The sequence below is a fragment of the Pelobates fuscus genome, chromosome 4 (assembly GCF_036172605.1).
Source record: "Pelobates fuscus isolate aPelFus1 chromosome 4, aPelFus1.pri, whole genome shotgun sequence".
NCBI lineage: Eukaryota > Metazoa > Chordata > Amphibia > Anura > Pelobatidae > Pelobates > Pelobates fuscus.
In genome coordinates this window covers 246,814,578-246,830,930 of record NC_086320.1, presented here as the reverse complement: position 1 = coordinate 246,830,930, position 16,353 = coordinate 246,814,578, and positions in this window count along the sequence as shown.

The window sequence follows — 16,353 nt, the reverse complement described above, 5'->3', positions numbered from 1 at the left end:
AACTCTTACAGTGTTTTCACAACAGTAAGGCGGCTGGGCATCCGGGTATTCGCAAGACATGTTCCTTGATCTCTAAAGATTTCTGGTGGCCTTCTTTACGGAAGGATATTAGGGATTTCATCGGAGCATGTGAGGTCTGTATGAAGACTAAGCAACCTCATACGCTTCCATGTGGTTTGTTACATCCCTTGAACATTCCAGAGAGACCATGGTCCTGTTTGGCTATGGACTTCATTGTAGATTTGCCTGTTTCTAAAAAACAGACTGTGATCCTCACGGTGGTTGATAGGTTTACTAAGATGGCTCATTTCGTGCCCTTAACTAAACTCCCGACTTCTCCTGAATTGGCGGAGATATTCGCGAGAGAGATTTTTCGCTTACATGGGATACCTTCCGAAATTGTCTCCGATAGAGGTTCCCAATTTGTTTCACGTTTTTGGAGATCCTTCTGTTCTCAACTAGGCATCAAATTGAATTTTTCTTCTGCCTATCACCCTCAGTCTAACGGAGCTGCTGAACGTACCAATCAAAAGATTGAACAATATTTGCGTTGTTTTGTTTCTGAACACCAGGACGATTGGGTCGGTTTGATTCCTTGGGCGGAGTTTGCACACAATAATCTCGTTTGTGATTCTACTCGTTCCAGTCCCTTCTTCATGAATTATGGCTTTCATCCTTCCATTCTTCCCTCGGTTTCTCCTTCCCAAGGGGTACCGTCGGTTGATGTTCATGTTGCCAATTTGAGGAAGTTGTGGGATCAGACTCGACAAATTCTCCTACATAATTCCATGTTGTTCAAGAAACACGCTGATAAGCACAGAAGGGCGGCTCCGGTTTTTGTTCCAGGTGATAGGGTATGGTTGAGTACTAGAAACATTCGTTTGAAGGTTCCTTCTATGAAATTCGCTCCTCGTTACATTGGCCCTTACAGGGTTCTGACTCGAATTAACCCAGTTGCGTATCGCCTAGCTCTTCCAGCTGCCTTACGCATTCCTAACTCCTTTCATGTTTCTTTACTGAAACCGCTAGTCTGTAACAGATTTTCCTCCACTATATCCTCTCCTCGCTCTGTTCAGGTTGAGGGTCAGGAGGAAATCAACTCCATCATCGATTCTCGAATCTCCCGGGGGAAGTTACAATATCTTATTGACTGGAAGGGATATGGCCCTGAGGAGAGGACTTGGGTACCTCAGGAGGATGTACATGCTCCTCGCCTCCGCAGGGCTTTTCACTCCCGTTTTCCATCTCGTCCCGGTTCCTTCCGCCCGGTGGGCGTTTCTGAGAGGGGGGGTACTGTCAGGGTACCTGTAGTCTCTACCTCAGAGGAGGTGAGAGACTTAGACGTTTATCCTCCCAGAGGGGTTGTTTCTTCCGTTCCTCGCGGTTCTCTCGGCCATTTACAAGCCGACCGCGAGGGATCCACTTCCTTATATGACGCGACGCTCAGTAGTCGACGTCATGACGCCAACCCGGGTCGACCTGTCAGTCAAGTCCCGAGCACTAATCAGGACTCGTCGGGGGCGTGATTACCCTCTAGAATCAAGGTATAAAGTAAGGCTTTCGGCATCTGCTCATTGCCCTGTCGTGGTTCTAGCCTATCTAGTCACTCAGTGCTCTTGTATTCTAGTTGTCTCTTTGGTTCTGACCCGGCTTGTTTGTACTACCCTGTTTATCTCTGTTACCCTTTGACTCGGCTTGTCTCTCGCTTACCTGTCCTCTCGTTCCCTCGACCTCGGCTTGTTCCTAGACCATTCTCTACTTACTCCTTACGTTAAGTCCGGCCATTCTAAGGTCCGGTATACGTACTTACCACCTGTTTGTACTCTGCGTGTTGGATCCCTGTCCCGATCCTGACAGTGTAACCGCGGCCACCCAGTAAAATCAATTAAGCTGCGGTTAATCGCAGCTTCAGGGAGGTAAATGGAGGGCACACTCCAGCTTCTGGGTGGCCAATTAACGGCACCTGCCGACTTCCCACTGCTCTGGGGAGGCTGAAAAACGGCAGTTTGTTCGGTAGATAGCATCTACCGAACGGCTGTGCAGAAAGGGAGAAATACATCTTTCTGCACAGTAAAATTAACCCTTTAACTGCCGGTCCATAATCCAAAGGCAGCAGGCGGGCAACCAGGCTCCTCCAATGCAATGTGGCGAGATTGGTCTCGTCACACCCAGAAACACAATAGGCTGTCCAAGTTTATCTTTAAACTCCTTTTGTGGTGGCTCATAAGTATATATTTTTTTTTTGTAAATCTTTATTTTTGTTGTGCGTAGGTTAACAGTACATGCTTGTCTAGCCACAACAGCTTTCACAAGCTTAATTATCAGAAACAATGTTGGACACAGTATGGCATTTTAAATAACAGCGCACCTTTTTTAAGTTACTAGTAGAAACATAAGGTAGAGTAGTCAAGCATCCGGTAACATATAGTTAAACAATAATTTGAACACAAGAGAAAACACTTCGTTCAGTGAGATGTATATGATGGTTTTGCACAATTTCAATAGGTAGTTATGTCAAGCTAGGTAAAGGTCTCAAGGTCCCATTGGTATACAGTATATTATGCTAGTGTTACTGGCTATGCTGGTTTAACTAGCTATCAGATGCAAAGCTTAAAACAGTTGCTTCAGTTGGTAAGAGTGATATAATTGTTTTAACCATTAAAGCTACATATTGTGATAGTCCACTAAGCCTGTTTGGGGTGTATGAAGGAGAACTAGTACGTCTAAACTAAGTATAACCACCAAGAGTTAACCTGTGAACTTATAGCAGTGCACATGGCTGCATTTAAGTATTGGTCAAGCATCCGGTAACATACAGTTAATCAGTAATTTAAACACAAGATAAAGAAAACACTTTGCTCAATGAGATGTATATGATGGTTCTGCACATTTTCAGTAGGTAGTTATGTCAAGCTAAGTAAACTTCTCGAAGTCACATTCGTATACAATACATTATGCTAGTGTTACAGGCTATTCTGGTCCATCTAGCTATCGGATACAAAGCTTAAAACAGTTGCTTCAGTTGGTAAAAGTGATATAATTGTTTTAACCATTAAAGCTACATACTGTGATAGTCCGCAAAGCCTATAAAGGGTGTGAAAGAAGATTAATACGTTTTAACCATTTATAACCACAAGAGTTTACCTGTGAACTTATAGCAGTGCCGGCAGAAGTGTCCTTAGCAATTGGGTTATCAACAAAATGTACACATGGCTGCAGTTAAGTCACCGGCCTGAAGTCCAGTACATGTCAGCCAATGTCTAATCTTGGCAGGGTGGCTGTGGGATCCCTCAGGCCACGGCAGAGAGCTGTGCGCGGACCGTAGCCTTCTTCCGGCCCCAGGCCTTTGTGGAGGGCTGCATCAGTGAACCACAGGCTCGGTGGCTTCGTGAGTCCGAGGCTTTCCCATATCGGGTGCAGTGGGAGACCCAGGCGGACATCCACCGCCAGCGGCGGGCGGTCTTCCTGCGAGGTGGCCGATGCTTTGGAGGCTTTCTCCTTTGGGCCCTCAGCCTGGGTAGGTAAGTAGGAGCGAGAGGTTTAATAGTTGTGCCCGGGAGCAGTCGCTCCTTCTCCAGCCCAGCTCTTGTCTTCTCCCTCTCCACGTGGACCGATTTCAGGGCCATGCGCTTTTCCAGTGATGCCCAGAAGCGTTGGAAACTTTTTTCAATTCGGGTAAGTATGCACTCCACCGCAGTGTTGTTGTCTCCACCATGTGGCATAGATGTAGGGGGCGATGTAGGCCCCACCGCCATCTTGTTAGGGACTTCACTTAAAGTGGAGGAGCTGCGTTGAGCTACCGGGGGCCATAAAGGTGTTCGTGTGAGGCCATCGGGGACCGGGATAACCCCCACCGGTCCAGAGGGGGGGGAGGGTGACAGGGCCAGTGAGACAATCCATCCGGTAGCTGCACCAGGCACTCTGCAATAGAGTGAGGCGGTGGCCGTCCGCCTCACCCCTCGCTTCAGTAGGCCGCAAGCTCCGGGCGTACCATCTCCCCGCTGGGGTGCACATCATTCAGATCTGAGGTCTGCAGATTAGGCAGTGGATCGTCGTGTGTCAACTGGCAGGTATTCCAGAGAAATTAGGCAAGTTTTCCATTTATTTATAGCTGGTTAGGTGAGAACAGGCAGGAGCTCATCAGATTTGCGACCGACCAGCATGGCGGTCCGGCCCCACCCCCCGTTTGTAAGTATATTGTAACACTGCTTGACTTGTGAATTTTACGCTAACATCGTTAGGGCAAAGGTTGGTGGCATGCGAAGCAGAAGCGCAATTTGCGCAACCCAGGAGCTTGAGGCCCGCGAAGTGCCTGCAAAACAGTTTAGCATCAAGTTGGCTCCACTCCGTATGGACATTAAACTGGGCCAAGGCAGCTGCAGCCTTCGCCGAAAAAGTGGTAGTCAAAATAAACAAACCTGCCATACTTATGCCCAAGGTCCACCAGTTTGTGCAAATACAAATCTAACCACTGCTTGCGGTTTGGGTGTGTGGCGGAACCAGCCCCACCACTTGTGCCTGGAGAGGACTGCTTTCCAGCCTCTTGCCCTGCGACTATGGCCCCGGGATGTATTGCCCTTCTAGGAACTGATTTGGGCATGTTGTATTGGATTATACTGCTACTGGCCCTTTAAGAACCATCTGGGGACATACTGTGGACACACTGGAGGCGGCCATGACAGGGGCGGTGACGGAAACAGATGCAGAGGTAAGAGGGGAAGTGACCAGAGGGATGACGGGAGGGGAAGTGACGACCATGGCAGGAGCGGGCGGGGCAGATGCAGGAAGAGGTTGTAGGGTAAGAGTAGAGGTGACAGAATCGAGGGGAGGAGTAACCAGGGCGGAAGTGACAAGGAGAGGGTATGGGGTGAAGGTGGAGGTAGTGGGAACCGGAAATGAGGGTGGAGCAGGGGTAGGAGTGACGGGCAGATAAGAAGTGGGCGAACCAGGGGAGGACATCACAGAGACAGGAAGGGGAGGTGTAACTGGGGTTGGTAGGAAAGGCAAAACGGGGGCAGGGTAATAATAAGATCTGTCTGTCCTGAGGATGGGATATAAGGAGGCGGGGGCAGGGGCTTGAGGGGCGGCATTAATAGGAGCCGGTGGTTGGGTGGGGGCTACGGGGGTTGGACTGGCCCCCTTCTCTTTGTGCCAGGCGCCGTCAGGGTGGTGGCTGGGACGCACTTGCGGTAAATTTAACAGTGCAAACTTTTTAATGATACACATAAACTTTCAATCCTCCTATTTCTAATTCTTCCTCTATCCACCCCTCTCTCTTAATTCATTTGGCCACTCGATACCAAGCTTCTGCTGCTTTTGTTAACCCATTATCAAGTAATAATCCTTCCTTGCCTTTCACCAATTTTCTCCAGCTCTCTGGTTGTAGCCGGCCGCTGGTAGACATGGTAATGCCACATATCTTAGCAATCTTCTTCACCTCTTCCTCGCCTCTGCAGCCCCTGTCTTTCACTAGACAGTAAAGCCAATAATAACACTGTGGTCCCTGTCTCTCACTAGACAGTAAAGCCAATAATAATACTGCGGTACCTGTCTCTCACTAGACATTAAAGCCAATAATAACACTGCTGTCCCTGTCTCTCACTAGACAGTAAAGTCAATAATAACACTGCAATGCAATAAATCCTGTTAAATTCTATCCCCCTGTGATAAGGTGAATGGGGAGGTCTGTGAGGGAGTTTATATTTCAAATGCATTGTTCAGAGAGGCATATGATCTTTTACCCCAGGGGGAGTGTGCGTGTATATATCACTTAAATGAATATTTAGTTATGGGCCCCTGGGGTGGCCACAATCCCGCTGTGCTTCACTCCGCTGTTTATTGTTTTGTTCCTGGGAGACTAGGTCAAGACCAGGGTTTGGACTGTCTTCAACCCACTGCTCAGCTGCAGGTAATCAGCTGCAGCAGTGGGAATATACTCCTCCCTGCTAGACAGGTAGGGGAGTATGTTTGTTTCTCTTTGTAAGGCTGGAAACAGCAGGCTGACTAAGCACTGGAGTGCAGAGAGCTGACAAAGACACTAGGTTGGTGAAACCAATATTGTTTTATTATAGTTTAACCCCTGAGAGATAGGGAATCTGATGTTAGTTAGTGCTCAGACGAGCTAGGTTTTTGTTTATAGGGATTTGTGTTACATTATTGTTTTTTTTTCATTTGCTGCTGTCTCTGTGGTGAAGCTCAACAATAATGTAGCCCCATGTAGCTAGAGTGCAGCTAAGCGGAAAAAGGCCTTGACAGGGGTTAGGAGGCGGGCTTAGGAGGAAGTAAGCAAGGATTGGAATTATGGGTAAGTAGGTTTGGCTATTTAAATAGGCAGCCATTTTAGGTGAGTCATTCTAACCTTCTACCTGGTTGAGTTTGTGTTCACCCCGGTGTGCGCGGACTTTGCTTGGTGGGATTTTCTATTTTGTCTCCTCTGCAGGGCCAATGGACGACGTTGAGTGTTTACTGGAGGGGATCAGGTCGGCGGCACGGCATCAGGGCGCAGACTGGCTGCGGGCCCAGCTAGGCCCTGCCCTGGCGGAGGCGGCGGTACGGGATGGCGGCGGTGGCAGATCGGTTCGGGCCAGGAGGCCCCCGAGGAGGCCAAGCCCGGGCATGGGGCCCGGTGAAGATATCCCTGGTGGCAGTGGAGTTTCAGTTGCGGGCGGCAGCAGGCCCGGTAGCCGCGTGGTTGAGGCTCCGCCTCCCCGCGAGCGGCCGGAGCCTCGGATGAGTGCCCGGCGGCGGAAGGATATCGGAGACGGGGGTGCTGCGGCTCCCGGTGCGGAGGTGATCGGGCGGCCCCCCGGAGGGCCGGGAACCAAGGAGGTGCGGTCCAGGAGAGCTTCCACCCAGCCAGAGCTCGGGGATGATGGGGCCGGATCCGGGAGGACGCATGGCCGGCCCCTGAGGCAGCAGGCAAGTACAGGGGGCTCCGGCTGGGGCCCTCTTGGCGGGAAGGACGCTGGGGGGAGCTCTGCTAGGAGGGGGGACCGGAGTGGGCCAGTGGGGGGCGTTCAGGACTTAGTAGAAAGGGGGGGGGCTCAGGGGCTCCTAAGAGAAAGTGTGGCTTAGGGGGAGTGGGGGCTAGGGCTGGTGGGGGGTTAGTGGGTTCTGCTGGGATAGTGAGTGGGTCCTTCAGGGGTTGTGTGGGTAGGCCTGGGCAGTCTGGGTCGGACAGGCATGGGGGAAGGGATAGGGGGGCTGAGGCGGTCAGTGCAGAGATAGGGGTTCAGGGAGCGGCTAGGCATGGGGTCGGGGTAGGTGGGGGGTTGGGTTCTTCCAAGGGGGTGGGCGGTTGGGGGGGCTGCGGCCTTAGGGGGGGATCAGGTTCCGGGGGTAGTAGTGGCAGTCCCTCGCCGGTCAGATCCTCAGGGCCCAAAGGTGTAGGTCCAGACGGCATCGCTCCCCCTCCGGCAGCTCAGCAGATGATGGGGAGGCAGCCCCCAGGTGTGGTCGGCGGGGGCGGTCCCCGAGTAGGGACGGGAGGAGTCGTAGTCCCAGGGGTTCCCATATGCCACGGGTACGCAGCGCTCAGAGGGAGGCTTTGGTGAGGGGCAGGTGCTCCCAGGGTCATGACGGGAGGGGAGTTGATACTCGTTACACCCTACCCAGGACTTCTTCTCCTTTTTCCAGGTCTCGGAGCCGTTCTCTCTCCTCGCAGGCGAGACACCGGGTTGGCTCCCCGGTTGGCGAGACTGTGGCGGAAGTATCTCTTCCTGGACGTCGGGCGATCGACAATGCAGCCCCTACCGCTCTGGTGTCGGGGGGCTTGGCCGGTGAGTCCAGTGGGTCATTACACTCCAGCGCTTTAGTTACCACACTTCAAGCACTACTCCACTCATTGGGGGTGTGGGGTGACATAGGGGGCGGCATTGGTCAGGTGTGGGCCCCAGGGGCTGGGGTTACAGGTTCTCGGGTCGGGATTTCTGCAGGGCCTAGTTCGGGCGGGGACATGGTGGTGACGCAGGAGGCAGTGGAGGCGGGGAGTGAGCGGGCTGAGTTGACAGGGGGTATTCCCGATGCGGCTAGGCAGCACGCCTGCTGGGGGTTCACCTGAAACAGGACGTGAAGGAGAAGATCTGGAAGGGTGAGTTTTGCGAGATCTTTTCCCTTCTCCCCTTGGAGGATTTTATTGACCTCAAGGAGGAGGATAAAAAGGATGAGAAGAAGGAGGAGGAAGAGAAAAGGAAGCGGCATTGCAAGATTCCGAAATCCTTTGGGAACTGGTTGAGGGCCTTTTGCGTGCTGGCCAGCGTGCTCGGCGAAAAATCGCCGGGGTTATGCTCGTCTCTGTTTTGCTATTTGGACGGCATTTGGGAGGCATACCGTACCTATGGGGGCTTGGCTTGGTGGCGGTATGACGAGCAGTTCAGGCAACGGCTGTCGTCTAATCCAGGTATGAGGTGGGATCAGATGGACCTGCCTCTCTGGATGAAGCTAATGATGGCGCAGAAAGCCCAGCCCTTTCAACACTCGGCCGGCGCAAGGGGGCAGTCCGCCTCGTCAGCTGCCTTACAAAAGGGCTTATGCTGGCTCTATAATGAGGGCCAGTGCAAATGGGGGGCCACCTGTCGATTCAAGCACGAGTGCTCCGGCTGCTGGGGTGCTCATGGGCTCAACTGCTGCTTCAAGAAGGGTAAGTCTGGAAACGTCGGAGCAGCTGTCGCTGCTGGGGGAGGGGGCGCTTCCGCTACCTCGGGGCCTAACCCCGGTGAGGCTAGGCGCGATGGAACCGTGGCTAAGCCGCTACGGTATCAGGGCTGATGCCGCTGTGCTCCGGGCGGGTTTTGGGAGCGGGTTTTTTATTCCGTTCCAGGAGCGGGGGGGGGGGGGGGTCGGGGAGGCTGCACAACCTGAAGTCTGTTGCTGACTTCCCAGACGTGGTGAGGGAAAAGCTGGGCAAGGAGGTCGGGCTGGGCCGAATGGCGGGCCCGTTCGCGGTACCTCCGATGGAGGGCCTACGGGTTTCCCCCCTCAGGGTGGTTCCCAAGAAAGAGCCGGGGAAGTTCAGACTCATTCACCATCTCTCATCGGTGAATCGGGGAGTCGGTGAATGATGGTATTAGTAGGGACTTGTGCTCGGTTTCGTATGCATCATTCGACCAGGCGGTCGAGCTGGTCAAGCGGGCCGGGCGTGGGGCTCTGATGGCTAAAGTGGACATTGAGGCGGCGTTTCGACTGCTGTCGGTCCACCCGGTCATCACCTACTGGGTTGTTTTTTCGAGGGGGCCTACTTCGTGGACTTGTGCCTACCCATGGGCTGTTCCATTTCGTGCTCCTATTTTGAGAAATGTAGCACTTTTCTCGAATAGGTGGTATGCGAGGAGGCGGGGAACCGTTCCGTAGTTCACTACTTGGATGATTTCCTGTGTGTGGGGCCGGCTGATTCCTTGGAATTCCTGCGCCTGCTGCGGACGATTGAGTGGGTGGCGGGCCACTTCAGGGTTCCGCTGGCGGCGGATAAAATTGAGGGCCCGGCGACGTGCCTGAGTTTCCTGGGACTGGAGGTCGACTCGGTGCTGGGCGAATGCCGGCTGCCTCGGGATAAGCTGGATAGGCTCAGAGGGGCGGTGGCTGCTGTGGCCGGGGCGCGCAAGGTTACCCTGCGGCAGCTGCAGTCTTTGATTGGGATGCTAAATTTTGCATGCCGTGTCATACCAATGGGGAGGGTCTTCAGTCGCAGCTTGTCGGCTGCTACCGCGGGGGTTCGGTCCCCGCACCACTTCATCCGGGTGTTGGCGGCCATGAGGGCGGACTTGGGCATCTGGGATGCCTTCTTGCAGGATTTTAATGGGACGGTGTTCTTCCGGCAGGAACACTTTAATGTTTTGGGCTGGGGTGGGGGTCTCTCTCGGACTTCCCTCACCGTTTGTTTTCTCCTCCCCAGGGCGTGTTGCATGGATCGTGGGCCATTCCTTCGTCTTCTGGGCCGAGAGGAGGGCCGCAGCTCGAGCACAAGGCCAGTAGCTGGGCTTTCCGAGGGGCCAGTTGGCGGTCCGTTGGTTTGGGTATCGGGGGTTTCGCTGGGGGGATGTTTGTGGGGCGCTGTTTAGGATGCTGGCGGGTGGGCACACGCCGGACTTGCTGGTCCTACATGTGGGGGGTAATGACCTGGGTCTTACGCCACAACGCCGGCTGGTGAAGTGGATGAAGCAGGACATTAACAAGTTGAGGGATCTGCTTCCTGGTATTATGTTAGTTTGGTCGGAAATTGTCCCACGGCGCCGATGGCGGCACGCACGGGATCCGGTGGCTGTCGATAAGTGCAGGAAGAAGGTGAACAGCTTGATGGCAAGCTTTGTCAGGAAGGTGGGGGGTGTGGTAGTGAGGCACCATGAGTTGGAGGAAGGGTTGCCAGGATACTACCGCTCGGATGGTGTTCATCTCTCGGATGTGGGTCTGGATCTGCTCAACTTGGGTTGGCAGGATGGTATTCAGATGGCGCTGTTTCTTCGGGGTGGCGGAGCTCAGACAGCTTAAGGGGTCAAGGTCTGAGCTTGTGGCGGGACGGGGAGCTGAAGGAGAGGAAATAGGCTCCCCAGGATGAATGTGAGGTGGAACAAACAAGTTGTGGTCATCGGTGGTTGATAGGTTTCGAGTCCTGTCGGTGGCTCAGAACCTGGTGGGGCAGGGGTATCCGGGTATACCCCTGCCGTGGTTAATGGATGGTTGGCACTTTTACAATTGGTGGATTGGAATAATGTTGGTGTATGTTATATGTATGTATATGTGTTATTTATATGGGGGTCATTGCCTTTTGTATGGTAGCAGAAGTAACAGGATGCGAGGGCGGAGTATGGGGGGCAATGACCCATGTTTACCTGTTAATTTATTACTATCGTTATTATTATTATTATTATTATTATTATTATTATTGGTTAATAAAGCTGTGGAAAATTTTCCCATATTCCTTAGTGTCTGCGTGTTATTGGGTTAGGATATGGGTTTGGTTGTCCTGGATTCCGACTGCCCATATGGCGACTATACACCTGTCAAGTGCCTGGAATTAAGTTACTTTTAAAGACTGTGCATGTTTGTACCCAAAAGGACCGTGCTAACTGCAGACAAGGATCACAATATGGTGGAGGATGCGGGCAGAGTAGACATTGAGGGTCTGTGGGTGTGCCAGTCATCCGGTAGTCTGCTTGAGGACTTTTATTTTGGCAGACCTGTTAAAACAAACAAGTAGCACTGTACCTTTAAGACTTATCTGCCTAACGCTAAAATGGAGGAACTGGTACAGGCAACCGCTGTACAGCAAGAAACAAATCGTTTACTGGCTACACAAGTTGAGAACCTGAAGGAAGCCCAGCAGATGGATAGAGCTGCCCGGGAAAGATGGCCATTGGATCAGTGGCTGGGGCTTCTAGCTCCATGCCTGAGTGGGGAGTGCCAGAAAGCCTATGAAGACCTACCTTCTGACCAGACCCAGGATTACAAGCAACTTAAAGCTGAAATTCTAAAGCGCATAGGCGTAACACTAGCCATTAGAGCCCAAAGGTTTCATAATTGGGCATACAACGTGAGTAAACCTACCAAAGCCTAGATGTATGGATTGCTCAGGCTCGCTCAGAAATGGCTGGAGCCTGAGCGCAACCCTGCTACCAAGATAGTGGAGATGGTTGCTATGGACCGTTTTCTCAGAAAACTTGCCAACAGGACTGGTACAATGGGTCTGCCAAGGGGACCCTAAGGATCCAGAAGCAATGATGTGTGTGGAAAATCAAGCCACTGTACATTGTATATTATGTATATATAATGTTATGCATACGTGTATACACCTTTAAGAACCAACGCTGGCCAAATAGAAAAAGCCTGAATCTAATTCCCGAATGTCTTGGGAATTTTCCGATAGTGGTACTTTTACCTATCCTTTTCAGACTTCGTACTGTCCTTTTCCACCACCGGAAGAGCTTCTTCTATATTTCCACGAACTCCCCTTTTCAAATTTGTTCCCTCATTTCTTGTTTCAAGTGCAAACCCAGGGGGTCAGACCAGCACATGTAAGCCGCGCCATGTCTGAAACACCCACCTCAAGAAAAGTGTTGCCAGCGCAGGACACCACGGGCAACGGGGTCCCAGGGGCACCGAAGGCAATGGACAACTACCCACCAAGGACAAAGACCCCAGGGAGGGTGAGGACTGAACCGTGGGAGGTAGCTGGGCTGGGGACCAAACTGACCGCAGCTGACTATCAATAGAGGTGTCTCCGCTAACCATCTCCCCCAGCTCCCACTGATCTAAAAATCCACGCAGACCTGAGAGGAGCCCCCCAGCGCGGGATCTGAAGGACTAGAGGAGGAAGGAACACCGCACCAGTCGCAGTCTAATGTTCCAACCTCGACACTGCATTCACAGAAGGTTGAGGCAAAAAAACAGGAAATTTAGCATTCATTGAAGTCCTCAAAGTTGTTCCAGGTGCCACCTGGTGGTCAGCTCCAGCAACAGCAGCCGGGTCCTGAGAAAACCGCAGTGGAGAAGAGGGTGAGCCCATGCCTGACAGGAGGTGGCCGAGGTAAGTGAGCAGCAGGAGGGAGAGGGGGCCCAGGGAGAGAAGAGGGGGGATAGGGATGGGAAGTGAGCAGAGGGAACCTGGGATAGGAAAAGAGGGGGGGGACACAGGAAAAGGCGGAGTGAAACCAGCAGAGACAGGGAAAAGGGGAGAGGGACAAGAGGGAGGAAAAGGGGGCCCATCCAGAGGCAGGCTGGGCCTCCCGGAATAAAAAGGAAGCCCAGAGGGGGAGGGGGGAAGAAACAGGGGAGACAGACCCATGAGAGCCTTCCTCACCGGCAGAGGAGGCCCCCGATACACTGGGGGACTCCCCCTCCCCCTCCCACTACAGGGGCCCTGGACCCAGCAAGGCCACGTTGAAATCTGGAAGGCCACAGAGCAGCCGCCTGCTGCCGTGAAGGTGCCGCCTGCCGTCCTCCACCCCCGGCCTGTGATCCACTGTTGGGGGCCGGGGCGGACTGAGTTGGGGATGCCCGCTGGGTAGGCCGCGCATCCCTCATGGAAGAAGCAGGCCGCGGGTCTGTAGCCCCAGACACGCGGCCCTGGTGATGCCTTGGGCCCGGCCTCCTACTCCTCAACTGGGCCCGAGGAGTATGTCAGTGGACAACCTCACCGGGGGGCGAGAACACCGGCAGGTGCTAGTGTGGCTTCCAAGGGCAGGTGCCGCAGGGGAGGCCGCAGGAGAGGCACCAGGAGGAGGTAGGCCCCGGGGGGGGGGGGGGGGGGTTGGACACACTGGCAGCCATACCTAGATTAAGGTGAGCAAATTGCTCCCGAAGCTGCCGCCCACCATCCAGCACTGCAGCAGCCCTGAGGGATGCCAAAATCGCCTCAACATCCATCCCTCAAGCTGGTAAACCAACAGGCCCAGGACAAACAGGAGGAAGAGGACAGGTAGCTGTTTGCTGGCCTGAATCCCAAGTGGCACTGAGGTAAGACCTCCCCCCACTAACTCATACAACACATAATCCCACCCACACATTCATACACAACCAATCACACGCATCTATCCCCACACTCATACATGTGTCCTTGTGCGCTTAGCTGCGCTATCTCCCCAGGGCCTTGTAGGCAGTAGATCACATTCATCCCCTGAGGGAGGGAATTTAGTCAGACCCCCAGTCACTAAAGGGGTTACCCAGTCTGGCGACTCATAGAGATGTGCTGTTGCTAAGTCTTCAGGGTTAAGAGGCTGAACCCTGGCATGCAGTGGACTAATTTCACCTCCTTAGGTAGAATTTGGGTCCCAACCCCCCGGTCACTAAAGGGGGTACCCAGGCTAGCCACTATTACAATATTGCTGTTAGCTCGGTCTTCAGGGCTTGGAGGCTGAACCCTGGCAGGGCTACAAAACATTGGCTGGTGAGCATAAAAGAAAAACCTAGGCCTGCTTAAGCAGACTCCTTCCAAACTGCTGTGAAGGACAGGAAAAAAGACTGCCTGATGGGAAGGGGGAGGCTCTATTAATACAAATTTCTGAGTTCTATTTCCTGTCCTTTCTGCTGTGAGAGAGGAGCTAACCCATGAGTAAATCAGGAAAATGATATTTTTCACATATACAGTAGTTGTGACAAAATAGATAAATACAAATTGACAATTATATTACTTTTAGGTATTTGCAAAGAACCTGAAGGCATTACTAGCCTGTGACAGATCCATCTGTCTAAATACTAATTGCCGGTTCGTCTGTTTTATCTACATTCGTGGAATTACCTGCCCTTATGTCCCTGTTCGTTTATTGCAAGTTATACCGAATCAAACTACCGAACGGACGGCCACCCAGAAGAGAAGTGTGCTGTTAGTTAACCTCTTGGCCCCAATTAGAACATTGTGGTTAACCGCAGACACCTCTTCATTCGAACCGTATGCAGGGTGGTCGTCGTTCGTATGCCGACCACAAGGCGGCGGATGAACAGCGGTGTTCGACGAACTTATGGAACTCTAAACGGACACTTTTTCTACTGAACACCGCTGAAACTGCTGACCGCCCTACTTATCATCGGGCATACTAACACCGGTCCGTTCGGGACTTTTTATTATACGAATAGACTTAACCCAGATAGCCATCCCATGGAGTCAATCGTATACCGAAAGACACATGTGAAAGACTTTTGACTCCATGGCGATTGAACTGTGTGCATTGGGTCTGAGCGCTATTTGGTAGTAATGTGCGCTCAGATCCAGGCTATCTGGGCATACGTTAAACAAATCAAATGTATTCGGTATTTTTACAGTTATGGATTTTTATGTCATTTTAATGTACCATGTACAATGGCGGTTTTCCTCTATCCCTGGAGATAATTGGATTTCTTCCCAATTATCTCTAGGATAGAGAGGAGGGATTTATTTGTGCAAAGGGAAGTGTTTAAACCCGAGCCACCGTGATTGGCTACTATACGCTGTGTTCCAGTCTTCCATCTGGTCCCCTAGGGGAGTGTCCACCAGGTGGGAGACCTGCATAAATACCGTGCAGCTAGCCCTCATTAAAGCAGATTCCTGTTTTACCCCCAAGACGGAGCTTGGTCTCGTGTTTGGGGGGATTGCTATTTGGAAGTAGTAGTTTGCCTGTTATAGCTGTGGAAGGAGTTCGGCTGATTCTTTGTTCGGGAGTTTAACGCATTCCCTTATACTCCGTTCGGGGGTTTGGAGGTCTACCGCAACAGCGCCTGTGTCTCTAAAGGGGGAAGATCAACTAAACGGCGGTTTCACTCAGTTAAGCTGGGAGTGTCTTAACATAGCCGTACAGCTTACTAAACATGACATCAGACTGTAAAAATAATGTCTGTATTTGATCATAATGCCCACAGAGCAAATAAAACTAAATCCTATATTTTCAAAATAAAGGTATTTAAAACTGTTATAGCTATCTTCTAACAATTACTGCTAATGTAATGCATACTCTGTAATGCTTAATCTGTTACGTGTGGGTTATCTAGATTTAGTGCCATATTGTAGTAGAAAAGCCATTCCATGGCAGTCTCTCTTGGGATTTAAGAAAAGGTTGTGTGTGCCAATGACTACATATCTGAGCCCCATGAGGCGAAGGTCACTGTATGCCAAGTAGGGGAAGATGGAGCTGGGGCAAAGATGTTATCAAGGACTGGACAGATTCGCAGCCAGTGGAAAGGAGACAAAAGAAGGAAAGGGAAGGGAGCAAGACAAAGAGGGAGAGAGGACGTAGAAAAAAAAGGGGGGGTTACAGGAAAGGGGAAGGGGATAGGGGAGAGGGGTGTGACTACCTGGATCAGCACCTGTTAGGGACCAGGAACCAGACAGAGCATAGATGCAAAACACTTTTATTAATAAATAGCAATATGAAATAAACCAAAATCAAAATCCAGGAGGCAAGCAGTGGTCAGGCACCAAGGCAGGTAGTCAGACAAGCTGGAATCAGAATGGTGAGCAGTGGAGTCAGGAAGTCAGAAACAAGAAATACAGTCTTCTAGGAAACAGGAAACCATGCAAGGGCAAGAAGGCACTTGGATCTGCTGCTTAAATAGGCTGCACTGGTTAGCAACAGGGTCGGCTACTAGTGATGTCGCGGACGCGAAATTTTCGGTTTACGAACGTCGAACGGGAACTTCCGCAAACGTTCGCGAACCGATGGGCAGGCGAATTTTATAACCCACAGGGACTATTTCTGGCCACAAAAGTGATGGAAAAGTTGTTTCAAGGGGACTAACACCTGGACTGTGGCATGCCAGAGGGGGATCCATGGCAAAACTCCCATGGAAAATTACACAGTTGATGCAGAGTCTGGTTTTAATCCATAAAGGGCATAAATCACCTAACATTCCTAAATCACAATGGATATGGATTGACACCTGACATATGACATA